This window comes from Phalangium opilio, unplaced genomic scaffold, assembly GCF_054372755.1.
Source record: "Phalangium opilio isolate 3A_F unplaced genomic scaffold, DU_Popi_V2 ptg000060l_1, whole genome shotgun sequence".
NCBI lineage: Eukaryota > Metazoa > Arthropoda > Arachnida > Opiliones > Phalangiidae > Phalangium > Phalangium opilio.
This window is the reverse complement of record NW_028324177.1, coordinates 3,451,535-3,475,551: the sequence shown is the minus strand read 5'-3', so window position 1 is coordinate 3,475,551 and position 24,017 is coordinate 3,451,535. Positions and strand designations below refer to the sequence as shown.

The following is a 24,017-nucleotide window of genomic DNA, read 5'->3' as shown; positions in this document are numbered from 1 at the left end:
AAGTATTTAATTTTACGATGATCTCCACTTGTACATCCGAAGGGGATATAGCTCAGTGGAAGAGCGCTCGCTATGCATGTGAGAAGTCCCGGGTTCAACCCCCGGTATCTCCATTTCGCGGTTTTAGTCTAAAAGTATTTAATTTTACGATGATCTCCACTTGTACATCGGAAGGGGATATAGCTCAGTGGAAGAGCGCTCGCTTTGCATGTGAGAGGTCCCGGGTTCAACCCCCGGTATCTCTATTTCGCGGTTTTAGTCTAAAAGTATTTAATTTTACGATGATCTCCACTTGTACATCCGAAGTGGATAAAGCTCAGTGGAAGAGCGCTAGCTTTGCATGTGAGAAGTCCCGGGTTCAACCCCCGGTATATGCATTTCGCGGTTTTAGTTTAAAAGTACTTAATTTTACGATGATCTCTACTTGTACATCCGAAGGGGATATAGATCAGTGGAAGTGCGCTCGCTTCGCATGTGAGAAGTCCCGGGTTCAGCCCCGGTATCTCCATTTCGCGGTTTTAGTCTAAAAGTATTCATTTTATCGATGCTCTCTACTTGTACATCCGAAGGGGTTATAGATCGGTGGAAGAGCGCTCGCTTCGCATGTGAGAAGTCCCGGGTTCAACCCCCGGTATCTCCATTTCGCGGTTTTAGTCTAAAAGTATTTAATTTTACGATGATCTCCACTTGTACATCCGTAGGGGATATAGATCAGTGGAAGTGCGCTCGCTTCGCATGTGAGAAGTCCCGGGTTCAGCCCCCGGTATCTCCATTTCGCGGTTTTAGTCTAAAAGTATTCATTTTATCGATGCTCTCTACTTGTACATCCGAAGGGGATATAGATCGGTGGAAGAGCGCTCGCTTTGCATGTGAGAAGTCCCGGGTTCAACCCCCGGTATCTCCATTTCGCGGTTTTAGTTTAAAAGTACTTAATTTTACGATGATCTCCACTTGTACATCCGAAGTGGATATAGCTCAGTGGAAGAGCGCTCGCTTTGCATGTGAGAAGTCCCGGGTTCAACCCCCGGTATATGCATTTCGCGGTTTTAGTTTAAAAGTACTTAATTTTACGATGATCTCCACTTGTACATCCGTAGGGGATATAGATCAGTGGAAGTGCGCTCGCTTCGCATGTGAGAAGTCCCGGGTTCAGCCCCCGGTATCTCCATTTCGCGGTTTTAGTCTAAAAGTATTCATTTTATCGATGCTCTCTACTTGTACATCCGAAGGGGATATAGATCGGTGGAAGAGCGCTCGCTTTGCATGTGAGAAGTCCCGGGTTCAACCCCCGGTATCTCCATTTCGCGGTTTTAGTTTAAAAGTACTTAATTTTACGATGATCTCCACTTGTACATCCGAAGTGGATAAAGCTCAGTGGAAGAGCGCTAGCTTTGCATGTGAGAAGTCCCGGGTTCAACCCCCGGTATATGCATTTCGCGGTTTTAGTTTAAAAGTACTTAATTTTACGATGATCTCCACTTGTACATCCGAAGTGGATATAGCTCAGTGGAAGAGCGCTCGCTTTGCATGTGAGAAGTCCCGGGTTCAACCCGCGGTATCTCTATTTCGCGGTATTAGTCTAAAAGTATTTATTTTTCGATGATCTCTACTTGGACATCCGAAAGGGATATAGATCGGTGGAAGAGCGCTCGTTTCGCATGTGAGAAGTCCCGGCTTTAACCCCCGGTATATCCATTTCGCGGTTTTAGTCTAAAAGTATTTAATTTTACGATGATCTCCACTTGTACATCCGAAGGGGATATAGATCAGTGGAAGAGCACTCGCTTTGCATGTGAGAAGTCCCGGGTTCAACCCCCGGTATCTCCATTTCGCGGTTTTAGTCTAAAAGTATTTTTTACGATGATCTCCACTTGTACATCCGAAGTGGATATAGCTCAGTGGAAGAGCGCTCGCTTTGCATGTGAGAAGTCTCGGGTTCAGCCCCCGGTATCTCTATTTCCCGGTTTTAGTCTAAAAGTATTTAATTTTACGATGATCTCCACTTGTACATCGGAAGGGGATATAGCTCAGTGGAAGAGCGCTCGCTTTGCATGTGAGAAGTCCCGGGTTCAACCCGCGGTATCTCTATTTCGCGGTATTAGTCTAAAAGTATTTATTTTTCGATGATCTCTACTTGGACATCCTAAGGGGATATAGATCAGTGGAAGAGCGCTAACTCTGCATGTGAGAAGTCCCGGGTTCAACCCCCGGTATATGCATTTCGCGGTTTTAGTCTAAAAGTATTTAATTTTACGATGATCTCCACTTGTACATCCGAAGGGGATATAGCTCAGTGGAAGAGCGCTCGCTTTGCATGTGAGAAGTCCCGGGTTCAACCCCCGGTATCTCTATTTCGCGTTTTTAGTCTAAAAGTATTTAATTTTACGATGATCTCCACTTGTACGTCCGAAGTGGATAAAGCTCAGTGGAAGAGCGCTAGCTTTGCATGTGAGAAGTCCCGGGTTCAACCTCCGGTATCTCCATTTCGCGGTTTTAGTCTAAAAGTATTTTATTTTACGATGATCTCCACTTGTACATCCGAAGTGGATATAGCTCAGTGGAAGAGCGCTCGCTTTGCATGTGAGAAGTCCCGGGTTCAACCCGCGGTATCTCTATTTCGCGGTATTAGTCTAAAAGTATTTATTTTTCGATGATCTCTACTTGTACATCCGAAAGGGATATAGATCGGTGGAAGAGCGCTCGTTTCGCATGTGAGAAGTCCCGGCTTTAACCCCCGGTATATCCATTTCGCGGGTTTAGTCTAAAAGTATTTAATTTTACTATGATCTCTACTTGTACATCCGAAGGGGATATAGATCAGTGGAAGTGCGCTCGCTTCGCATGTGAGAAGTCCCGGGTTCAGCCCCGGTATCTCCATTTCGCGGTTTTAGTCTAAAAGTATTCATTTTATCGATGCTCTCTACTTGTACATCCGAAGGGGTTATAGATCGGTGGAAGAGCGCTCGCTTCGCATGTGAGAAGTCCCGGGTTCAACCCCCGGTATCTCCATTTCGCGGTTTTAGTCTAAAAGTATTTAATTTTACGATGATCTCCACTTGTACATCCGTAGGGGATATAGATCAGTGGAAGTGCGCTCGCTTCGCATGTGAGAAGTCCCGGGTTCAGCCCCCGGTATCTCCATTTCGCGGTTTTAGTCTAAAAGTATTCATTTTATCGATGCTCTCTACTTGTACATCCGAAGGGGATATAGATCGGTGGAAGAGCGCTAACTCTGCATGTGAGAAGTCCCGGGTTCAACCCCCGGTATATGCATTTCGCGGTTTTAGTCTAAAAGTATTTAATTTTACGATGATCTCCACTTGTACATCCGAAGGGGATATAGCTCAGTGGAAGAGCGCTCGCTATGCATGTGAGAAGTCCCGGGTTCAACCCCCGGTATCTCCATTTCGCGGTTTTAGTCTAAAATTATTTAATTTTACGATGATCTCCACTTGTCCAGCCGAAGGGGATATAGCTCAGTGGAAGAGCGCTCGCTTTGCATGTGAGAAGTCCCGGGTTCAACCCCCGGTATCTCTATTTCGCGTTTTTAGTCTAAAAGTATTTAATTTTACGATGATCTCCACTTGTACGTCCGAAGTGGATAAAGCTCAGTGGAAGAGCGCTAGCTTTGCATGTGAGAAGTCCCGGGTTCAACCTCCGGTATCTCCATTTCGCGGTTTTAGTCTAAAAGTATTTTATTTTACGATGATCTCCACTTGTACATCCGAAGTGGATATAGCTCAGTGGAAGAGCGCTCGCTTTGCATGTGAGAAGTCCCGGGTTCAACCCGCGGTATCTCTATTTCGCGGTATTAGTCTAAAAGTATTTATTTTTCGATGATCTCTACTTGTACATCCGAAAGGGATATAGATCGGTGGAAGAGCGCTCGTTTCGCATGTGAGAAGTCCCGGCTTTAACCCCCGGTATATCCATTTCGCGGGTTTAGTCTAAAAGTATTTAATTTTACTATGATCTCTACTTGTACATCCGAAGGGGATATAGATCAGTGGAAGTGCGCTCGCTTCGCATGTGAGAAGTCCCGGGTTCAGCCCCGGTATCTCCATTTCGCGGTTTTAGTCTAAAAGTATTCATTTTATCGATGCTCTCTACTTGTACATCCGAAGGGGTTATAGATCGGTGGAAGAGCGCTCGCTTCGCATGTGAGAAGTTCCGGGTTCAACCCCCGGTATCTCCATTTCGCGGTTTTAGTCTAAAAGTATTTAATTTTACGATGATCTCCACTTGTACATCCGTAGGGGATATAGATCAGTGGAAGTGCGCTCGCTTCGCATGTGAGAAGTCCCGGGTTCAGCCCCCGGTATCTCCATTTCGCGGTTTTAGTCTAAAAGTATTCATTTTATCGATGCTCTCTACTTGTACATCCGAAGGGGATATAGATCGGTGGAAGAGCGCTCGCTTTGCATGTGAGAAGTCCCGGGTTCAACCCCCGGTATCTCCATTTCGCGGTTTTAGTCTAAAAGTATTTAATTTTACTATGATCTCCACTTGTCCATCCGAAGGGGATATAGCTCAGTGGAAGAGCGCTAGCTTTGCATGTGAGAAGTCCCGGGTTCAACCCCCGGTATATGCATTTCGCGGTTTTAGTTTAAAAGTACTTAATTTTACGATGATCTCCACTTGTACATCCGAAGTGGATATAGCTCAGTGGAAGAGCGCTCGCTTTGCATGTGAGAAGTCCCGGGTTCAACCCGCGGTATCTCTATTTCGCGGTATTAGTCTAAAAGTATTTATTTTTCGATGATCTCTACTTGGACATCCGAAAGGGATATAGATCGGTGGAAGAGCGCTCGTTTCGCATGTGAGAAGTCCCGGCTTTAACCCCCGGTATATCCATTTCGCAGGTTTAGTCTAAAAGTATTTAATTTTGCAATGATCTCCACTTGTACATCCGAAGTGGATATAGATCAGTGGAAGAGCGCTCGCTTTGCATGTGAGAAGTCCCGGGTTCAACCCCCGGTATCTCTATTTCGCGGTTTTAGTCTAAAAGTATTTAATTTTACGATGATCTCCACTTGTACATCCGAAGGGGATATAGATCAGTGGAAGAGCACTCGCTTTGCATGTGAGAAGTCCCGGGTTCAACCCCCGGTATCTCCATTTCGCGGTTTTAGTCTAAAAGTATTTTTTACGATGATCTCCACTTGTACATCCGAAGTGGATATAGCTCAGTGGAAGAGCGCTCGCTTTGCATGTGAGAAGTCTCGGGTTCAGCCCCCGGTATCTCTATTTCCCGGTTTTAGTCTAAAAGTATTTAATTTTACGATGATCTCCACTTGTACATCGGAAGGGGATATAGCTCAGTGGAAGAGCGCTCGCTTTGCATGTGAGAAGTCCCGGGTTCAACCCGCGGTATCTCTATTTCGCGGTATTAGTCTAAAAGTATTTATTTTTCGATGATCTCTACTTGGACATCCTAAGGGGATATAGATCAGTGGAAGAGCGCTAACTCTGCATGTGAGAAGTCCCGGGTTCAACCCCCGGTATATGCATTTCGCGGTTTTAGTCTAAAAGTATTTAATTTTACGATGATCTCCACTTGTACATCCGAAGGGGATATAGCTCAGTGGAAGAGCGCTCGCTATGCATGTGAGAAGTCCCGGGTTCAACCCCCGGTATCTCCATTTCGCGGTTTTAGTCTAAAAGTATTTAATTTTACGATGATCTCCACTTGTACATCGGAAGGGGATATAGCTCAGTGGAAGAGCGCTCGCTTTGCATGTGAGAGGTCCCGGGTTCAACCCGCGGTATCTCTATTTCGCGGTATTAGTCTAAAAGTATTTATTTTTCGATGATCTCTACTTGGACATCCGAAAGGGATATAGATCGGTGGAAGAGCGCTCGTTTCGCATGTGAGAAGTCCCTGGTTCAACCCCCGGTATCTCCATTTCGCGGTTTTAGTCTAAAAGTATTTAATTTTACGATGATCTCCACTTGTACATCCGAAGGGGATATAGCTCAGTGGAAGAGCGCTCGCTTTGCATGTGAGAAGTCCCGGGTTCAACCCCCGGTATCTCCATTTCGCGGTTTTAGTCTAAAAGTATTTTTTTACGATGATCTCCACTTGTACATCCGAAGTGGATAAAGCTCATTGGAAGAGCGCTAGCTTTGCATGTGAGAAGTCCCGGGTTCAACCCCTGGTATCTCCATTTCGCGGTTTTAGTCTAAAAGTATTTAATTTTACAATGATCTCCACTTGTACATCCGAAGGTGATATAGCTCAGTGGAAGAGCGCTCGCTTTGCATGTGAGAAGTCCCGGGTTCAACCCCCGGTATCTCTATTTCGCGGTTTTAGTCTAAAAGTATTTAATTTTACGATGATCTCCACTTGTACATCCGAAGTGGATAAAGCTCAGTGGAAGAGCGCTAGCTTTGCATGGGAGAAGTCCCTGGTTCAACCCCCGGTATATCCATTTCGCGGTTTTAGTCTAAAAGTATTTAATTTTACGATGATCTCCACTTGTACATCCGAAGGGGATATAGCTCAGTGGAAGAGCGCTCGCTTTGCATGTGAGAAGTCCCGGGTTCAACCCCCGGTATCTCCATTTCGCGGTTTTAGTATAAAAGTATTTTTTACGATGATCTCCACTTGTACATCCGAAGTGGATATAGCTCATTGGAAGAGCGCTCGCTTTGCATGTGAGAAGTCTCGGGTTCAGCCCCCGGTATCTCTATTTCCCGGTTTTAGTCTAAAAGTATTTAATTTTACGATGATCTCCACTTGTACATCCGAAGTGGATAAAGCTCATTGGAAGAGCGCTAGCTTTGCAAGTGAGAAGTCCCGGCTTTAACCCCCGGTATATCCATTTCGCAGGTTTAGTCTAAAAGTATTTAATTTTGCAATGATCTCCACTTGTTCATCCGAAGTGGATATAGCTCAATGGAAGAGCGCTCGCTCTGCATGTGAGAAGTCCCGGGTTCAACCCCCGGTATCTCTATTTCGCGGTTTTAGTCTAAAAGTATTTAATTTTACGATGATCTCCACTTGTACATCCGAAGGGGATATAGCTCAGTGGAAGAGCGCTCGCTTTGCATGTGAGAAGTCCCGGGTTCAACCCCCGGTATCTCCATTTCGCGGTTTTAGTATAAAAGTATTTTTTACGATGATCTCCACTTGTACATCCGAAGTGGATATAGCTCATTGGAAGAGCGCTCGCTTTGCATGTGAGAAGTCTCGGGTTCAGCCCCCGGTATCTCTATTTCCCGGTTTTAGTCTAAAAGTATTTAATTTTACGATGATCTCCACTTGTACATCCGAAGTGGATAAAGCTCATTGGAAGAGCGCTAGCTTTGCAAGTGAGAAGTCCCGGCTTTAACCCCCGGTATATCCATTTCGCAGGTTTAGTCTAAAAGTATTTAATTTTGCAATGATCTCCACTTGTTCATCCGAAGTGGATATAGCTCAATGGAAGAGCGCTCGCTCTGCATGTGAGAAGTCCCGGGTTCAACCCCCGGTATCTCTATTTCGCGGTTTTAGTCTAAAAGTATTTAATTTTACGATGATCTCCACTTGTTCATCCGAAGTGGATATAGCTCAATGGAAGAGCGCTCGCTTTGCATGTGAGAAGTCCCGGGTTCAACCCCCGGTATCTCTATTTCGCGGTTTTAGTCTAAAAGTATTTAATTTTACGATGATCTCCACTTGTACATCCGAAGTGGATATAGCTCAGTGGAAGAGCGCTAGCTTTGCATGTGAGAAGTCCCGGGTTCAACCCCCGGTATATCCATTTCGCGGGTTTAGTCTAAAAGTATTTAATTTTACGATGATCTCCACTTGTACATCCGAAGTGGATATAGCTCAGTGGAAGAGCGCTCGCTTTGCATGTGAGAAGTCCCTGGTTCAACCCCCTGGTATATCGATTTCGCGGTTTTAGTCTAAAAGTATTTATTTTTCGATGATCTCTACTTGTACACCCGAAAGGGATATAGATCGGTGGAAGAGCGCTCGCTTTGCATGTGAGAAGTCCCGGGTTCAACCCGCGGTATCTCTATTTCGCGGTTTTAGTCTAAAAGTATTTAATTTTACGATGATCTCCACTTGTACATCCGAAGTGGATATAGCTCAGTGGAAGAGCGCTAGCTTTGCATGTGAGAAGTCCCGGGTTCAACCCCCGGTATATCCATTTCGCGGTTTTAGTCTAAAAGTATTTAATTTTACGATGATCTCCACTTGTACATCCGAAGTGGATATAGCTCAGTGGAAGAGCGCTCGCTTTGCATGTGAGAAGTCCCTGGTTCAACCCCCTGGTATATCGATTTCGCGGTTTTAGTCTAAAAGTATTTATTTTTCGATGATCTCTACTTGTACACCCGAAAGGGATATAGATCGGTGGAAGAGCGCTCGCTTTGCATGTGAGAAGTCCCGGGTTCAACCCGCGGTATCTCTATTTCGCGGTTTTAGTCTAAAAGTATTTAATTTTACGATGAACTCCACTTGTACATCCGAAGGGGATATAGCTCAGTGGAAGAGCGCTCGCTTTGCATGTGAGAATTCCGGGGATCAACCCGCGGTATCTCCATTTCGCGGTTTTAGTCTAAAAGTATTCATTTTATCGATGCTCTCTACTTGTACATCCGAAAGGGATATAGATCGGTGGAAGAGCGCTCGTTTCGCATGTGAGAAGTCCCGGCTTTAACCCCCGGTATATCCATTTCGCGGTTTTAGTCTAAAAGTATTTAATTTTACGATGATCTCCACTTGTACATCCGAAGGGGATATAGCTCAGTGGAAGAGCGCTCGCTTTGCATGTGAGAAGTCCCGGGTTCAACCCCCGGTATCTCCATTTCGCGGTTTAAGTCTAAAAGTATTTTTTACGATGATCTCCACTTGTACATCCGAAGTGGATATAGCTCGGTGGAAGAGCGCTCGCTTTGCATGTGAGAAGTCTCGGGTTCAGCCCCCGGTATCTCTATTTCGCGGTTTTAGTCTAAAAGTATTTAATTTTACGATGATCTCCACTTGTACATCCGAAGTGGATATAGCTCAGTGGAAGAGCGCTCGCTTTGCATGTGAGAAGTCCCGGGTTCAACCCGCGGTATCTCTATTTCGCGGTATTAGTCTAAAAGTATTTATTTTTCGATGATCTCTACTTGGACATCCGAAAGGGATATAGATCGGTGGAAGAGCGCTCGCTTTGCATGTGAGAAGTCCCGGGTTCAACCCCCGGTATCACTATTTCGCGGTTTTAGTCTAAAAGTATTTAATTTTACGATGATCTCCACTTGTACATCCGAAGTGGATATAGCTCAGTGGAAGAGCGCTCGCTTTGCATGTGAGAAGTCTCGGGTTCAGCCCCCGGTATCTCTATTTCGCGGTTTTAGTCTAAAAGTATTTAATTTTACGATGATCTCCACTTGTACATCCGAAGTGGATATAGCTCAGTGGAAGAGCGCTCGCTTTGCATGTGAGAAGTCCCGGGTTCAACCCGCGGTATCTCTATTTCGCGGTATTAGTCTAAAAGTATTTATTTTTCGATGATCTCTACTTGGACATCCGAAAGGGATATAGATCGGTGGAAGAGCGCTCGTTTCGCATGTGAGAAGTCCCGGCTTTAACCCCCGGTATATCCATTTCGCGGGTTTAGTCTAAAAGTATTTAATTTTACTATGATCTCTACTTGTACATCCGAAGGGGATATAGATCAGTGGAAGTGCGCTCGCTTCGCATGTGAGAAGTCCCGGGTTCAGCCCCGGTATCTCCATTTCGCGGTTTTAGTCTAAAAGTATTCATTTTATCGATGCTCTCTACTTGTACATCCGAAGGGGTTATAGATCGGTGGAAGAGCGCTCGCTTCGCATGTGAGAAGTCCCGGGTTCAACCCCCGGTATCTCCATTTCGCGGTTTTAGTCTAAAAGTATTTAATTTTACGATGATCTCCACTTGTACATCCGTAGGGGATATAGATCAGTGGAAGTGCGCTCGCTTCGCATGTGAGAAGTCCCGGGTTCAGCCCCCGGTATCTCCATTTCGCGGTTTTAGTCTAAAAGTATTCATTTTATCGATGCTCTCTACTTGTACATCCGAAGGGGATATAGATCGGTGGAAGAGCGCTCGCTTTGCATGTGAGAAGTCCCGGGTTCAACCCCCGGTATCTCCATTTCGCGGTTTTAGTCTAAAAGTATTTAATTTTACTATGATCTCCACTTGTCCATCCGAAGGGGATATAGCTCAGTGGAAGAGCGCTCGCTTAGCATGTGAGAAGTCCCGGGTTCAACCCCCGGTATCTCTATTTCGCGGTTTTAGTCTAAAAGTATTTAATTTTACGATGATCTCCACTTGTACATCCGAAGTGGATAAAGCTCAGTGGAAGAGCGCTAGCTTTGCATGTGAGAAGTCCCGGGTTCAACCCCCGGTATATGCATTTCGCGGTTTTAGTTTAAAAGTACTTAATTTTACGATGATCTCCACTTGTACATCCGAAGTGGATATAGCTCAGTGGAAGAGCGCTCGCTTTGCATGTGAGAAGTCCCGGGTTCAACCCGCGGTATCTCTATTTCGCGGTATTAGTCTAAAAGTATTTATTTTTCGATGATCTCTACTTGGACATCCGAAAGGGATATAGATCGGTGGAAGAGCGCTCGTTTCGCATGTGAGAAGTCCCGGCTTTAACCCCCGGTATATCCATTTCGCAGGTTTAGTCTAAAAGTATTTAATTTTGCAATGATCTCCACTTGTACATCCGAAGTGGATATAGATCAGTGGAAGAGCGCTCGCTTTGCATGTGAGAAGTCCCGGGTTCAACCCCCGGTATCTCTATTTCGCGGTTTTAGTCTAAAAGTATTTAATTTTACGATGATCTCCACTTGTACATCCGAAGGGGATATAGATCAGTGGAAGAGCACTCGCTTTGCATGTGAGAAGTCCCGGGTTCAACCCCCGGTATCTCCATTTCGCGGTTTTAGTCTAAAAGTATTTTTTACGATGATCTCCACTTGTACATCCGAAGTGGATATAGCTCAGTGGAAGAGCGCTCGCTATGCATGTGAGAAGTCCCGGGTTCAACCCCCGGTATCTCCATTTCGCGGTTTTAGTCTAAAAGTATTTAATTTTACGATGATCTCCACTTGTACATCGGAAGGGGATATAGCTCAGTGGAAGAGCGCTCGCTTTGCATGTGAGAGGTCCCGGGTTCAACCCGCGGTATCTCTATTTCGCGGTATTAGTCTAAAAGTATTTATTTTTCGATGATCTCTACTTGGACATCCGAAAGGGATATAGATCGGTGGAAGAGCGCTCGTTTCGCATGTGAGAAGTCCCTGGTTCAACCCCCGGTATCTCCATTTCGCGGTTTTAGTCTAAAAGTATTTAATTTTACGATGATCTCCACTTGTACATCCGAAGGGGATATAGCTCAGTGGAAGAGCGCTCGCTTTGCATGTGAGAAGTCCCGGGTTCAACCCCCGGTATCTCCATTTCGCGGTTTTAGTCTAAAAGTATTTTTTTACGATGATCTCCACTTGTACATCCGAAGTGGATAAAGCTCATTGGAAGAGCGCTAGCTTTGCATGTGAGAAGTCCCGGGTTCAACCCCTGGTATCTCCATTTCGCGGTTTTAGTCTAAAAGTATTTAATTTTACAATGATCTCCACTTGTACATCCGAAGGTGATATAGCTCAGTGGAAGAGCGCTCGCTTTGCATGTGAGAAGTCCCGGGTTCAACCCCCGGTATCTCTATTTCGCGGTTTTAGTCTAAAAGTATTTAATTTTACGATGATCTCCACTTGTACATCCGAAGTGGATAAAGCTCAGTGGAAGAGCGCTAGCTTTGCATGGGAGAAGTCCCTGGTTCAACCCCCGGTATATCCATTTCGCGGTTTTAGTCTAAAAGTATTTAATTTTACGATGATCTCCACTTGTACATCCGAAGGGGATATAGCTCAGTGGAAGAGCGCTCGCTTTGCATGTGAGAAGTCCCGGGTTCAACCCCCGGTATCTCCATTTCGCGGTTTTAGTATAAAAGTATTTTTTACGATGATCTCCACTTGTACATCCGAAGTGGATATAGCTCATTGGAAGAGCGCTCGCTTTGCATGTGAGAAGTCTCGGGTTCAGCCCCCGGTATCTCTATTTCCCGGTTTTAGTCTAAAAGTATTTAATTTTACGATGATCTCCACTTGTACATCCGAAGTGGATAAAGCTCATTGGAAGAGCGCTAGCTTTGCAAGTGAGAAGTCCCGGCTTTAACCCCCGGTATATCCATTTCGCAGGTTTAGTCTAAAAGTATTTAATTTTGCAATGATCTCCACTTGTTCATCCGAAGTGGATATAGCTCAATGGAAGAGCGCTCGCTCTGCATGTGAGAAGTCCCGGGTTCAACCCCCGGTATCTCTATTTCGCGGTTTTAGTCTAAAAGTATTTAATTTTACGATGATCTCCACTTGTTCATCCGAAGTGGATATAGCTCAATGGAAGAGCGCTCGCTTTGCATGTGAGAAGTCCCGGGTTCAACCCCCGGTATCTCTATTTCGCGGTTTTAGTCTAAAAGTATTTAATTTTACGATGATCTCCACTTGTACATCCGAAGTGGATATAGCTCAGTGGAAGAGCGCTAGCTTTGCATGTGAGAAGTCCCGGGTTCAACCCCCGGTATATCCATTTCGCGGGTTTAGTCTAAAAGTATTTAATTTTGCAATGATCTCCACTTGTACATCCGAAGTGGATATAGCTCAGTGGAAGAGCGCTCGCTTTGCATGTGAGAAGTCCCTGGTTCAACCCCCTGGTATATCTATTTCGCGGTTTTAGTCTAAAAGTATTTATTTTTCGATGATCTCTACTTGTACACCCGAAAGGGATATAGATCGGTGGAAGAGCGCTCGCTTTGCATGTGAGAAGTCCCGGGTTCAACCCGCGGTATCTCTATTTCGCGGTTTTAGTCTAAAAGTATTTAATTTTACGATGAACTCCACTTGTACATCCGAAGGGGATATAGCTCAGTGGAAGAGCGCTCGCTTTGCATGTGAGAATTCCGGGGATCAACCCGCGGTATCTCCATTTCGCGGTTTTAGTCTAAAAGTATTCATTTTATCGATGCTCTCTACTTGTACATCCGAAAGGGATATAGATCGGTGGAAGAGCGCTCGTTTCGCATGTGAGAAGTCCCGGCTTTAACCCCCGGTATATCCATTTCGCGGTTTTAGTCTAAAAGTATTTAATTTTACGATGATCTCCACTTGTACATCCGAAGGGGATATAGCTCAGTGGAAGAGCGCTCGCTTTGCATGTGAGAAGTCTCGGGTTCAGCCCCCGGTATCTCTATTTCGCGGTTTTAGTCTAAAAGTATTTAATTTTACGATGATCTCCACTTGTACATCCGAAGTGGATATAGCTCAGTGGAAGAGCGCTCGCTTTGCATGTGAGAAGTCCCGGGTTCAACCCGCGGTATCTCTATTTCGCGGTATTAGTCTAAAAGTATTTATTTTTCGATGATCTCTACTTGGACATACGAAAGGGATATAGATCGGTGGAAGAGCGCTCGCTTTGCATGTGAGAAGTCCCGGGTTCAACCCCCGGTATCACTATTTCGCGGTTTTAGTCTAAAAGTATTTAATTTTACGATGATCTCCACTTGTACATCCGAAGTGGATATAGCTCAGTGGAAGAGCGCTCGCTTTGCATGTGAGAAGTCCCGGGTTCAACCCGCGGTATCTCTATTTCGCGGTATTAGTCTAAAAGTATTTATTTTTCGATGATCTCTACTTGGACATCCGAAAGGGATATAGATCGGTGGAAGAGCGCTCGCTTTGCATGTGAGAAGTCCCGGGTTCAACCCCCGGTATCACTATTTCGCGGTTTTAGTCTAAAAGTATTTAATTTTACGATGATCTCCACTTGTACATCCGAAGTGGATAAAGCTCATTGGAATAGCGCTAGCTTTGCATGTGAGAAGTCCTGGGTTCAACCCCCGGTATCTCCATTTCGCGGTTTTAGTCTAAAAGTATTTAATTTTACGATGATCTCCACTGGTACATCCGAATTGGATATAGCTCAGTGGAAGACCGCTCGCTTTGCATGTGAGAAGTCCCGGGTTCAACCCGCGGTATCTCTATTTCGCGGTATTAGTCTAAAAGTATTTAATTTTGCAATGATCTCCACTTGTTCATTCTAAGTGGATATAGCTCAGTGGAAGAAAGCTCGCTTTGCATGTGAGAAGTCCCTGGTTCAACCCCCGGTATCTCCATTTCGCGGTTTTAGTCTAAAAGTATTTAATTTTACGATGATCTCCACTTGTACATCCGAAGGGGATATAGCTCAGTGGAAGAGCGCTCGCTTTGCATGTGAGAAGTCCCGGGTTCAACCCGCGGTATCTCTATTTCGCGGTATTAGTCTAAAAGTATTTATTTTTCGATGATCTCTACTTGGACATCCGAAAGGGATATAGATCGGTGGAAGAGCGCTCGCTTTGCATGTGAGAAGTCCCGGGTTCAACCCCCGGTATCACTATTTCGCGGTTTTAGTCTAAAAGTATTTAATTTTACGATGATCTCCACTTGTACATCCGAAGTGGATATAGCTCAGTGGAAGAGCGCTCGCTTTGCATGTGAGAAGTCTCGGGTTCAGCCCCCGGTATCTCTATTTCGCGGTTTTAGTCTAAAAGTATTTAATTTTACGATGATCTCCACTTGTACATCCGAAGTGGATATAGCTCAGTGGAAGAGCGCTCGCTTTGCATGTGAGAAGTCCCGGGTTCAACCCGCGGTATCTCTATTTCGCGGTATTAGTCTAAAAGTATTTATTTTTCGATGATCTCTACTTGGACATCCGAAAGGGATATAGATCGGTGGAAGAGCGCTCGTTTCGCATGTGAGAAGTCCCGGCTTTAACCCCCGGTATATCCATTTCGCGGGTTTAGTCTAAAAGTATTTAATTTTACTATGATCTCTACTTGTACATCCGAAGGGGATATAGATCAGTGGAAGTGCGCTCGCTTCGCATGTGAGAAGTCCCGGGTTCAGCCCCGGTATCTCCATTTCGCGGTTTTAGTCTAAAAGTATTCATTTTATCGATGCTCTCTACTTGTACATCCGAAGGGGTTATAGATCGGTGGAAGAGCGCTCGCTTCGCATGTGAGAAGTCCCGGGTTCAACCCCCGGTATCTCCATTTCGCGGTTTTAGTCTAAAAGTATTTAATTTTACGATGATCTCCACTTGTACATCCGTAGGGGATATAGATCAGTGGAAGTGCGCTCGCTTCGCATGTGAGAAGTCCCGGGTTCAGCCCCCGGTATCTCCATTTCGCGGTTTTAGTCTAAAAGTATTCATTTTATCGATGCTCTCTACTTGTACATCCGAAGGGGATATAGATCGGTGGAAGAGCGCTCGCTTTGCATGTGAGAAGTCCCGGGTTCAACCCCCGGTATCTCCATTTCGCGGTTTTAGTCTAAAAGTATTTAATTTTACTATGATCTCCACTTGTCCATCCGAAGGGGATATAGCTCAGTGGAAGAGCGCTCGCTTAGCATGTGAGAAGTCCCGGGTTCAACCCCCGGTATCTCTATTTCGCGGTTTTAGTCTAAAAGTATTTAATTTTACGATGATCTCCACTTGTACATCCGAAGTGGATAAAGCTCAGTGGAAGAGCGCTAGCTTTGCATGTGAGAAGTCCCGGGTTCAACCCCCGGTATATGCATTTCGCGGTTTTAGTTTAAAAGTACTTAATTTTACGATGATCTCCACTTGTACATCCGAAGTGGATATAGCTCAGTGGAAGAGCGCTCGCTTTGCATGTGAGAAGTCCCGGGTTCAACCCGCGGTATCTCTATTTCGCGGTATTAGTCTAAAAGTATTTATTTTTCGATGATCTCTACTTGGACATCCGAAAGGGATATAGATCGGTGGAAGAGCGCTCGTTTCGCATGTGAGAAGTCCCGGCTTTAACCCCCGGTATATCCATTTCGCAGGTTTAGTCTAAAAGTATTTAATTTTGCAATGATCTCCACTTGTACATCCGAAGTGGATATAGATCAGTGGAAGAGCGCTCGCTTTGCATGTGAGAAGTCCCGGGTTCAACCCCCGGTATCTCTATTTCGCGGTTTTAGTCTAAAAGTATTTAATTTTACGATGATCTCCACTTGTACATCCGAAGGGGATATAGATCAGTGGAAGAGCACTCGCTTTGCATGTGAGAAGTCCCGGGTTCAACCCCCGGTATCTCCATTTCGCGGTTTTAGTCTAAAAGTATTTTTTACGATGATCTCCACTTGTACATCCGAAGTGGATATAGCTCAGTGGAAGAGCGCTCGCTTTGCATGTGAGAAGTCTCGGGTTCAGCCCCCGGTATCTCTATTTCCCGGTTTTAGTCTAAAAGTATTTAATTTTACGATGATCTCCACTTGTACATCGGAAGGGGATATAGCTCAGTGGAAGAGCGCTCGCTTTGCATGTGAGAAGTCCCGGGTTCAACCCGCGGTATCTCTATTTCGCGGTATTAGTCTAAAAGTATTTATTTTTCGATGATCTCTACTTGGACATCCTAAGGGGATATAGATCAGTGGAAGAGCGCTAACTCTGCATGTGAGAAGTCCCGGGTTCAACCCCCGGTATATGCATTTCGCGGTTTTAGTCTAAAAGTATTTAATTTTACGATGATCTCCACTTGTACATCCGAAGGGGATATAGCTCAGTGGAAGAGCGCTCGCTATGCATGTGAGAAGTCCCGGGTTCAACCCCCGGTATCTCCATTTCGCGGTTTTAGTCTAAAAGTATTTAATTTTACGATGATCTCCACTTGTACATCGGAAGGGGATATAGCTCAGTGGAAGAGCGCTCGCTTTGCATGTGAGAGGTCCCGGGTTCAACCCGCGGTATCTCTATTTCGCGGTATTAGTCTAAAAGTATTTATTTTTCGATGATCTCTACTTGGACATCCGAAAGGGATATAGATCGGTGGAAGAGCGCTCGTTTCGCATGTGAGAAGTCCCTGGTTCAACCCCCGGTATCTCCATTTCGCGGTTTTAGTCTAAAAGTATTTAATTTTACGATGATCTCCACTTGTACATCCGAAGGGGATATAGCTCAGTGGAAGAGCGCTCGCTTTGCATGTGAGAAGTCCCGGGTTCAACCCCCGGTATCTCCATTTCGCGGTTTTAGTCTAAAAGTATTTTTTTACGATGATCTCCACTTGTACATCCGAAGTGGATAAAGCTCATTGGAAGAGCGCTAGCTTTGCATGTGAGAAGTCCCGGGTTCAACCCCTGGTATCTCCATTTCGCGGTTTTAGTCTAAAAGTATTTAATTTTACAATGATCTCCACTTGTACATCCGAAGGTGATATAGCTCAGTGGAAGAGCGCTCGCTTTGCATGTGAGAAGTCCCGGGTTCAACCCCCGGTATCTCTATTTCGCGGTTTTAGTCTAAAAGTATTTAATTTTACGATGATCTCCACTTGTACATCCGAAGTGGATAAAGCTCAGTGGAAGAGCGCTAGCTTTGCATGGGAGAAGTCCCTGGTTCAACCCCCGGTATATCCATTTCGCGGTTTTAGTCTAAAAGTATTTAATTTTACGATGATCTCCACTTGTACATCCGAAGGGGATATAGCTCAGTGGAAGAGCGCTCGCTTTGCATGTGAGAAGTCCCGGGTTCAACCCCCGGTATCTCCATTTCGCGGTTTTAGTATAAAAGTATTTTTTACGATGATCTCCACTTGTACATCCGAAGTGGATATAGCTCATTGGAAGAGCGCTCGCTTTGCATGTGAGAAGTCTCGGGTTCAGCCCCCGGTATCTCTATTTCCCGGTTTTAGTCTAAAAGTATTTAATTTTACGATGATCTCCACTTGTACATCCGAAGTGGATAAAGCTCATTGGAAGAGCGCTAGCTTTGCAAGTGAGAAGTCCCGGCTTTAACCCCCGGTATATCCATTTCGCAGGTTTAGTCTAAAAGTATTTAATTTTGCAATGATCTCCACTTGTTCATCCGAAGTGGATATAGCTCAATGGAAGAGCGCTCGCTCTGCATGTGAGAAGTCCCGGGTTCAACCCCCGGTATCTCTATTTCGCGGTTTTAGTCTAAAAGTATTTAATTTTACGATGATCTCCACTTGTTCATCCGAAGTGGATATAGCTCAATGGAAGAGCGCTCGCTTTGCATGTGAGAAGTCCCGGGTTCAACCCCCGGTATCTCTATTTCGCGGTTTTAGTCTAAAAGTATTTAATTTTACGATGATCTCCACTTGTACATCCGAAGTGGATATAGCTCAGTGGAAGAGCGCTAGCTTTGCATGTGAGAAGTCCCGGGTTCAACCCCCGGTATATCCATTTCGCGGGTTTAGTCTAAAAGTATTTAATTTTGCAATGATCTCCACTTGTACATCCGAAGTGGATATAGCTCAGTGGAAGAGCGCTCGCTTTGCATGTGAGAAGTCCCTGGTTCAACCCCCTGGTATATCTATTTCGCGGTTTTAGTCTAAAAGTATTTATTTTTCGATGATCTCTACTTGTACACCCGAAAGGGATATAGATCGGTGGAAGAGCGCTCGCTTTGCATGTGAGAAGTCCCGGGTTCAACCCGCGGTATCTCTATTTCGCGGTTTTAGTCTAAAAGTATTTAATTTTACGATGAACTCCACTTGTACATCCGAAGGGGATATAGCTCAGTGGAAGAGCGCTCGCTTTGCATGTGAGAATTCCGGGGATCAACCCGCGGTATCTCCATTTCGCGGTTTTAGTCTAAAAGTATTCATTTTATCGATGCTCTCTACTTGTACATCCGAAAGGGATATAGATCGGTGGAAGAGCGCTCGTTTCGCATGTGAGAAGTCCCGGCTTTAACCCCCGGTATATCCATTTCGCGGTTTTAGTCTAAAAGTATTTAATTTTACGATGATCTCCACTTGTACATCCGAAGGGGATATAGCTCAGTGGAAGAGCGCTCGCTTTGCATGTGAGAAGTCTCGGGTTCAGCCCCCGGTATCTCTATTTCGCGGTTTTAGTCTAAAAGTATTTAATTTTACGATGATCTCCACTTGTACATCCGAAGTGGATATAGCTCAGTGGAAGAGCGCTCGCTTTGCATGTGAGAAGTCCCGGGTTCAACCCGCGGTATCTCTATTTCGCGGTATTAGTCTAAAAGTATTTATTTTTCGATGATCTCTACTTGGACATCCGAAAGGGATATAGATCGGTGGAAGAGCGCTCGCTTTGCATGTGAGAAGTCCCGGGTTCAACCCCCGGTATCACTATTTCGCGGTTTTAGTCTAAAAGTATTTAATTTTACGATGATCTCCACTTGTACATCCGAAGTGGATATAGCTCAGTGGAAGAGCGCTCGCTTTGCATGTGAGAAGTCCCGGGTTCAACCCGCGGTATCTCTATTTCGCGGTATTAGTCTAAAAGTATTTATTTTTCGATGATCTCTACTTGGACATCCGAAAGGGATATAGATCGGTGGAAGAGCGCTCGCTTTGCATGTGAGAAGTCCCGGGTTCAACCCCCGGTATCACTATTTCGCGGTTTTAGTCTAAAAGTATTTAATTTTACGATGATCTCCACTTGTACATCCGAAGTGGATAAAGCTCATTGGAATAGCGCTAGCTTTGCATGTGAGAAGTCCTGGGTTCAACCCCCGGTATCTCCATTTCGCGGTTTTAGTCTAAAAGTATTTAATTTTACGATGATCTCCACTGGTACATCCGAATTGGATATAGCTCAGTGGAAGACCGCTCGCTTTGCATGTGAGAAGTCCCGGGTTCAACCCGCGGTATCTCTATTTCGCGGTATTAGTCTAAAAGTATTTAATTTTGCAATGATCTCCACTTGTTCATTCTAAGTGGATATAGCTCAGTGGAAGAAAGCTCGCTTTGCATGTGAGAAGTCCCTGGTTCAACCCCCGGTATCTCCATTTCGCGGTTTTAGTCTAAAAGTATTTAATTTTACGATGATCTCCACTTGTACATCCGAAAGGGATATAGATCGGTGGAAGAGCGCTCGTTTCGCATGTGAGAAGTCCCGGCTTTAACCCCCGGTATATCCATTTCGCAGGTTTAGTCTAAAAGTATTTAATTTTGCAATGATCTCCACTTGTTCATCCAAAGTGGATATAGCTCAGTGGAAGAGCGCTCGCTTTGCATGTGAGAAGTCCCTGGTTCAACCTTGGTATCTCCATTTCGCGGTTTTAGTCTAAAAGTATTTAATTTTACGATGATCTCCACTTGTACATCCGAAGGGGATATAGCTCAGTGGAAGAGCGCTCGCTTTGCATGTCAGAAGTCCCGGGTTCAACCCCCGGTATCTCCATTTCGCGGTTTAAGTCTAAAAGTATTTTTTACGATGATCTCCACTTGTACATCCGAAGTGGATATAGCTCAGTGGAAGAGCGCTCGCTTTGCATGTGAGAAGTCTCGGGTTCAGCCCCCGGTATCTCTATTTCGCGGTTTTAGTCTAAAAGTATTTAATTTTACGATGATCTCCACTTGTACATCCGAAGTGGATATAGCTCAGTGGAAGAGCGCTCGCTTTGCATGTGAGAAGTCCCGGGTTCAACCCGCGGTATCTCTATTTCGCGGTATTAGTTTAAAAGTATTTATTTTTCGATGATCTCTACTTGGACATTCGAAAGGGATATAGATCGGTGGAAGAGCGCTCGCTTTGCATGTGAGAAGTCCCGGGTTCAACCCCCGGTATCACTATTTCGCGGTTTTAGTCTAAAAGTATTTAATTTTACGATGATCTCCACTTGTACATCCGAAGTGGATAAAGCTCAGTGGAAGAGCGCTAGCTTTGCATGTGAGAAGTCCCGGCTTTAACCCCCGGTATATCCATTTCGCAGGTTTAGTCTAAAAGTATTTAATTTTGCAATGATCTCCACTTGTTCATCCGAAGTGGATATAGCTCAATGGAAGAGCGCTCGCTCTGCATGTGAGAAGTTCCGGGTTCAACCCCCGGTATCTCTATTTCGCGGTTTTAGTCTAAAAGTATTTAATTTTACGATGATCTCCACTTGTTCATCCGAAGTGGATATAGCTCAATGGAAGAGCGCTAGCTTTGCATGTGAGAAGTCCCGGGTTCAACCCCCGGTATATCCATTTCGCGGGTTTAGTCTAAAAGTATTTAATTTTGCAATGATCTCCACTTGTACATCCGAAGTGGATATAGCTCAGTGGAAGAGCGCTCGCTTTGCATGTGAGAAGTCCCTGGTTCAACCCCCTGGTATCTCGATTTCGCGGTTTTAGTCTAAAAGTATTTAATTTTACTATGATCTCTACTTGTACATCCAAAGGGGATATTGATCAGTGGAAGAGCGCTAGCTTTGCATGTGAGAAGTCCCGGGTTCAACCCCCGGTATATCCATTTCGCGGGTTTAGTCTAAAAGTATTTAATTTTGCAATGATCTCTACTTGTACATCCAAAGGGGATATAGATCAGTAGAAGAGCGCTAGCTTTGCATGTGAGAAGTCCCGGGTTCAACCCCCGGTATCTCTATTTCGCGGTTTTAGTCTAAAAGTATTTAATTTTACGATGATCTCCACTTGTACATCCGAAGTGGATATAGCTCAGTGGAAGAGCGCTAGCTTTGCATGTGAGAAGTCCCGGGTTCAACCCCCGGTATATCCATTTCGCGGGTTTAGTCTAAAAGTATTTAATTTTGCAATGATCTCCACTTGTACATCCGAAGTGGATATAGCTCAGTGGAAGAGCGCTCGCTTTGCATGTGAGAAGTCCCTGGTTCAACCCCCTGGTATCTCGATTTCGCGGTTTTAGTCTAAAAGTATTTAATTTTACTATGATCTCTACTTGTACATCCAAAGGGGATATTGATCAGTGGAAGAGCGCTAGCTTTGCATGTGAGAAGTCCCGGGTTCAACCCCCGGTATATCCATTTCGCGGGTTTAGTCTAAAAGTATTTAATTTTGCAATGATCTCTACTTGTACATCCAAAGGGGATATAGATCAGTAGAAGAGCGCTAGCTTTGCATGTGAGAAGTCCCGGGTTCAACCCCCGGTATCTCCATTTCGCGGTTTTAGTCTAAAAGTATTTAATTTTACGATGATCTCCACTTGTACATCCGAAGGGGATATAGCTCAGTGGAAGAGCGCTCGCTTTGCATGTGAGAAGTCCCGGGTTCAACCCCCGGTATCTCCATTTCGCGGTTTTAGTCTAGAAGTATTTTTTACGATGATCTCCACTTGTACATCCGAAGTGGATATAGCTCAGTGGAAGAGCGCTCGCTTTGCATGTGAGAAGTCCCGGGTTCAACCCGCGGTATCTCTATTTCGCGGTATTAGTTTAAAAGTATTTATTTTTCGATGATCTCTACTTGGACATTCGAAAGGGATATAGATCGGTGGAAGAGCGCTCGCTTTGCATGTGAGAAGTCCCGGGTTCAACCCCCGGTATCACTATTTCGCGGTTTTAGTCTAAAAGTATTTAATTTTACGATGATCTCCACTTGTACATCCGAAGTGGATAAAGCTCAGTGGAAGAGCGCTAGCTTTGCATGTGAGAAGTCTCGGGTTCAACCCCCGGTATCTCCATTTCGCGGTTTTAGTCTAAAAGTATTTAATTTTACGATGATCTCCACTTGTACATCCGAATTGGATATAGCTCAGTGGAAGAGAGCTAGCTTTGCATGTGAGAAGTCCCGCGTACAACCCCCGGTATATCCATTTCGCGGTATTAGTCTAAAAGTATTTAATTTTGCAATGATCTCCACTTGTTCATCCAAAGTGGATATAGCTCAGTGGAAGAGCGCTCGCTTTGCATGTGAGAAGTCCCTGGTTCAACCCCCGGTATCTCCATTTCGCGGTTTTAGTCTAAAAGTATTTAATTTTACAATGATCTCCACTTGTACATCCGAAGTGGATATAGCTCAGTGGAAGAGCGCTCGCTTTGCATGTGAGAAGTCCCTGGTTCAACCCCCTGGTATATCGATTTCGCGGTTTTAGTCTAAAAGTATTTATTTTTCGATGATCTCTACTTGTACATCCGAAGTGGATATAGCTCAGTGGAAGAGCGCTCGCTTTGCATGTGAGAAGTCCCTGGTTCAACCCCCTGGTATCTCGATTTCGCGGTTTTAGTCTAAAAGTATTTAATTTTACTATGATCTCTACTTGTACATCCAAAGGGGATATTGATCAGTGGAAGAGCGCTAGCTTTGCATGTGAGAAGTCCCGGGTTCAACCCCCGGTATATCCATTTCGCGGGTTTAGTCTAAAAGTATTTAATTTTGCAATGATCTCTACTTGTACATCCAAAGGGGATATAGATCAGTAGAAGAGCGCTAGCTTTGCATGTGAGAAGTCCCGGGTTCAACCCCCGGTATCTCCATTTCGCGGCTTTAGTCTAAAAGTATTTAATTTTACGATGATCTCCACTTGTACATCCGAAGGGGATATAGCTCAGTGGAAGAGCGCTCGCTTTGCATGTGAGAAGTCCCGGGTTCAACCCCCGGTATCTCCATTTCGCGGTTTTAGTCTAAAAGTATTTTTTACGATGATCTCCACTTGTACATCCGAAGTGGATATAGCTCAGTGGAAGAGCGCTCGCTTTGCATGTGAGAAGTCTCGGGTTCAGCCCCCGGTATCTCTATTTCCCGGTTTTAGTCTAAAAGTATTTAATTTTACGATGATCTACACTTGTACATCCGAAGTGGATATAGCTCAGTGGAAGAGCGCTCGCTTTGCATGTGAGAAGTCTCGGGTTCAGCCCCCGGTATCTCTATTTCCCGGTTTTAGTCTAAAAGTATTTAATTTTACGATGATCTCCACTTGTACATCCGAATTGGATATAGCTCAGTGGAAGAGAGCTAGCTTTGCATGTGAGAAGTCCCGCGTACAACCCCCGGTATATCCATTTCGCGGTATTAGTCTAAAAGTATTTAATTTTGCAATGATCTCCACTTGTTCATCCAAAGTGGATATAGCTCAGTGGAAGAGCGCTCGCTTTGCATGTGAGAAGTCCCTGGTTCAACCCCCGGTATCTCCATTTCGCGGTTTTAGTCTAAAAGTATTTAATTTTACAATGATCTCCACTTGTACATCCGAAGTGGATATAGCTCAGTGGA

General features: G+C 44.7%; 31 non-coding genes across 31 annotated transcripts; all 31 read left to right on the top strand.

Moving 5' to 3' along the window:
* Positions 1-41: 41 nt before the first annotated feature.
* On the top strand, positions 42-113 carry TRNAA-UGC (transfer RNA alanine (anticodon UGC)). Its single transcript has one exon. It is a non-coding gene; the product is annotated as a tRNA-Ala (tRNA).
* A 60-nt stretch (positions 114-173) lies between these two features.
* TRNAA-UGC (transfer RNA alanine (anticodon UGC)) lies at positions 174-245 on the top strand. The gene has a single exon. It is a non-coding gene; the product is annotated as a tRNA-Ala (tRNA).
* A 719-nt stretch (positions 246-964) lies between these two features.
* On the top strand, positions 965-1,036 carry TRNAA-UGC (transfer RNA alanine (anticodon UGC)). The gene has a single exon. It is a non-coding gene; the product is annotated as a tRNA-Ala (tRNA).
* A 719-nt stretch (positions 1,037-1,755) lies between these two features.
* On the top strand, positions 1,756-1,827 carry TRNAA-UGC (transfer RNA alanine (anticodon UGC)). The gene has a single exon. It is a non-coding gene; the product is annotated as a tRNA-Ala (tRNA).
* Positions 1,828-2,279: 452 nt separating this feature from the next.
* TRNAA-UGC (transfer RNA alanine (anticodon UGC)) lies at positions 2,280-2,351 on the top strand. Its single transcript has one exon. It is a non-coding gene; the product is annotated as a tRNA-Ala (tRNA).
* Positions 2,352-3,333: 982 nt separating this feature from the next.
* TRNAA-UGC (transfer RNA alanine (anticodon UGC)) lies at positions 3,334-3,405 on the top strand. The gene has a single exon. It is a non-coding gene; the product is annotated as a tRNA-Ala (tRNA).
* A 60-nt stretch (positions 3,406-3,465) lies between these two features.
* Positions 3,466-3,537, top strand: TRNAA-UGC (transfer RNA alanine (anticodon UGC)). Its single transcript has one exon. It is a non-coding gene; the product is annotated as a tRNA-Ala (tRNA).
* Positions 3,538-5,046: 1,509 nt separating this feature from the next.
* TRNAA-UGC (transfer RNA alanine (anticodon UGC)) lies at positions 5,047-5,118 on the top strand. Its single transcript has one exon. It is a non-coding gene; the product is annotated as a tRNA-Ala (tRNA).
* A 452-nt stretch (positions 5,119-5,570) lies between these two features.
* TRNAA-UGC (transfer RNA alanine (anticodon UGC)) lies at positions 5,571-5,642 on the top strand. Its single transcript has one exon. It is a non-coding gene; the product is annotated as a tRNA-Ala (tRNA).
* A 60-nt stretch (positions 5,643-5,702) lies between these two features.
* On the top strand, positions 5,703-5,774 carry TRNAA-UGC (transfer RNA alanine (anticodon UGC)). The gene has a single exon. It is a non-coding gene; the product is annotated as a tRNA-Ala (tRNA).
* A 191-nt stretch (positions 5,775-5,965) lies between these two features.
* Positions 5,966-6,037, top strand: TRNAA-UGC (transfer RNA alanine (anticodon UGC)). The gene has a single exon. It is a non-coding gene; the product is annotated as a tRNA-Ala (tRNA).
* A 190-nt stretch (positions 6,038-6,227) lies between these two features.
* On the top strand, positions 6,228-6,299 carry TRNAA-UGC (transfer RNA alanine (anticodon UGC)). The gene has a single exon. It is a non-coding gene; the product is annotated as a tRNA-Ala (tRNA).
* Positions 6,300-6,491: 192 nt separating this feature from the next.
* Positions 6,492-6,563, top strand: TRNAA-UGC (transfer RNA alanine (anticodon UGC)). Its single transcript has one exon. It is a non-coding gene; the product is annotated as a tRNA-Ala (tRNA).
* A 453-nt stretch (positions 6,564-7,016) lies between these two features.
* On the top strand, positions 7,017-7,088 carry TRNAA-UGC (transfer RNA alanine (anticodon UGC)). Its single transcript has one exon. It is a non-coding gene; the product is annotated as a tRNA-Ala (tRNA).
* A 1,641-nt stretch (positions 7,089-8,729) lies between these two features.
* TRNAA-UGC (transfer RNA alanine (anticodon UGC)) lies at positions 8,730-8,801 on the top strand. Its single transcript has one exon. It is a non-coding gene; the product is annotated as a tRNA-Ala (tRNA).
* Positions 8,802-10,175: 1,374 nt separating this feature from the next.
* TRNAA-AGC (transfer RNA alanine (anticodon AGC)) lies at positions 10,176-10,247 on the top strand. Its single transcript has one exon. It is a non-coding gene; the product is annotated as a tRNA-Ala (tRNA).
* Positions 10,248-10,834: 587 nt separating this feature from the next.
* Positions 10,835-10,906, top strand: TRNAA-UGC (transfer RNA alanine (anticodon UGC)). The gene has a single exon. It is a non-coding gene; the product is annotated as a tRNA-Ala (tRNA).
* Positions 10,907-11,095: 189 nt separating this feature from the next.
* TRNAA-UGC (transfer RNA alanine (anticodon UGC)) lies at positions 11,096-11,167 on the top strand. Its single transcript has one exon. It is a non-coding gene; the product is annotated as a tRNA-Ala (tRNA).
* Positions 11,168-11,358: 191 nt separating this feature from the next.
* On the top strand, positions 11,359-11,430 carry TRNAA-UGC (transfer RNA alanine (anticodon UGC)). The gene has a single exon. It is a non-coding gene; the product is annotated as a tRNA-Ala (tRNA).
* Positions 11,431-11,620: 190 nt separating this feature from the next.
* Positions 11,621-11,692, top strand: TRNAA-UGC (transfer RNA alanine (anticodon UGC)). Its single transcript has one exon. It is a non-coding gene; the product is annotated as a tRNA-Ala (tRNA).
* Positions 11,693-11,884: 192 nt separating this feature from the next.
* Positions 11,885-11,956, top strand: TRNAA-UGC (transfer RNA alanine (anticodon UGC)). Its single transcript has one exon. It is a non-coding gene; the product is annotated as a tRNA-Ala (tRNA).
* A 3,484-nt stretch (positions 11,957-15,440) lies between these two features.
* TRNAA-AGC (transfer RNA alanine (anticodon AGC)) lies at positions 15,441-15,512 on the top strand. Its single transcript has one exon. It is a non-coding gene; the product is annotated as a tRNA-Ala (tRNA).
* Positions 15,513-16,099: 587 nt separating this feature from the next.
* Positions 16,100-16,171, top strand: TRNAA-UGC (transfer RNA alanine (anticodon UGC)). Its single transcript has one exon. It is a non-coding gene; the product is annotated as a tRNA-Ala (tRNA).
* Positions 16,172-16,623: 452 nt separating this feature from the next.
* Positions 16,624-16,695, top strand: TRNAA-UGC (transfer RNA alanine (anticodon UGC)). The gene has a single exon. It is a non-coding gene; the product is annotated as a tRNA-Ala (tRNA).
* A 60-nt stretch (positions 16,696-16,755) lies between these two features.
* Positions 16,756-16,827, top strand: TRNAA-UGC (transfer RNA alanine (anticodon UGC)). The gene has a single exon. It is a non-coding gene; the product is annotated as a tRNA-Ala (tRNA).
* A 191-nt stretch (positions 16,828-17,018) lies between these two features.
* TRNAA-UGC (transfer RNA alanine (anticodon UGC)) lies at positions 17,019-17,090 on the top strand. The gene has a single exon. It is a non-coding gene; the product is annotated as a tRNA-Ala (tRNA).
* Positions 17,091-17,280: 190 nt separating this feature from the next.
* Positions 17,281-17,352, top strand: TRNAA-UGC (transfer RNA alanine (anticodon UGC)). Its single transcript has one exon. It is a non-coding gene; the product is annotated as a tRNA-Ala (tRNA).
* A 192-nt stretch (positions 17,353-17,544) lies between these two features.
* On the top strand, positions 17,545-17,616 carry TRNAA-UGC (transfer RNA alanine (anticodon UGC)). Its single transcript has one exon. It is a non-coding gene; the product is annotated as a tRNA-Ala (tRNA).
* Positions 17,617-20,178: 2,562 nt separating this feature from the next.
* TRNAA-UGC (transfer RNA alanine (anticodon UGC)) lies at positions 20,179-20,250 on the top strand. The gene has a single exon. It is a non-coding gene; the product is annotated as a tRNA-Ala (tRNA).
* A 1,774-nt stretch (positions 20,251-22,024) lies between these two features.
* On the top strand, positions 22,025-22,096 carry TRNAA-UGC (transfer RNA alanine (anticodon UGC)). The gene has a single exon. It is a non-coding gene; the product is annotated as a tRNA-Ala (tRNA).
* Positions 22,097-23,341: 1,245 nt separating this feature from the next.
* On the top strand, positions 23,342-23,413 carry TRNAA-UGC (transfer RNA alanine (anticodon UGC)). Its single transcript has one exon. It is a non-coding gene; the product is annotated as a tRNA-Ala (tRNA).
* Positions 23,414-24,017: the final 604 nt, after the last annotated feature.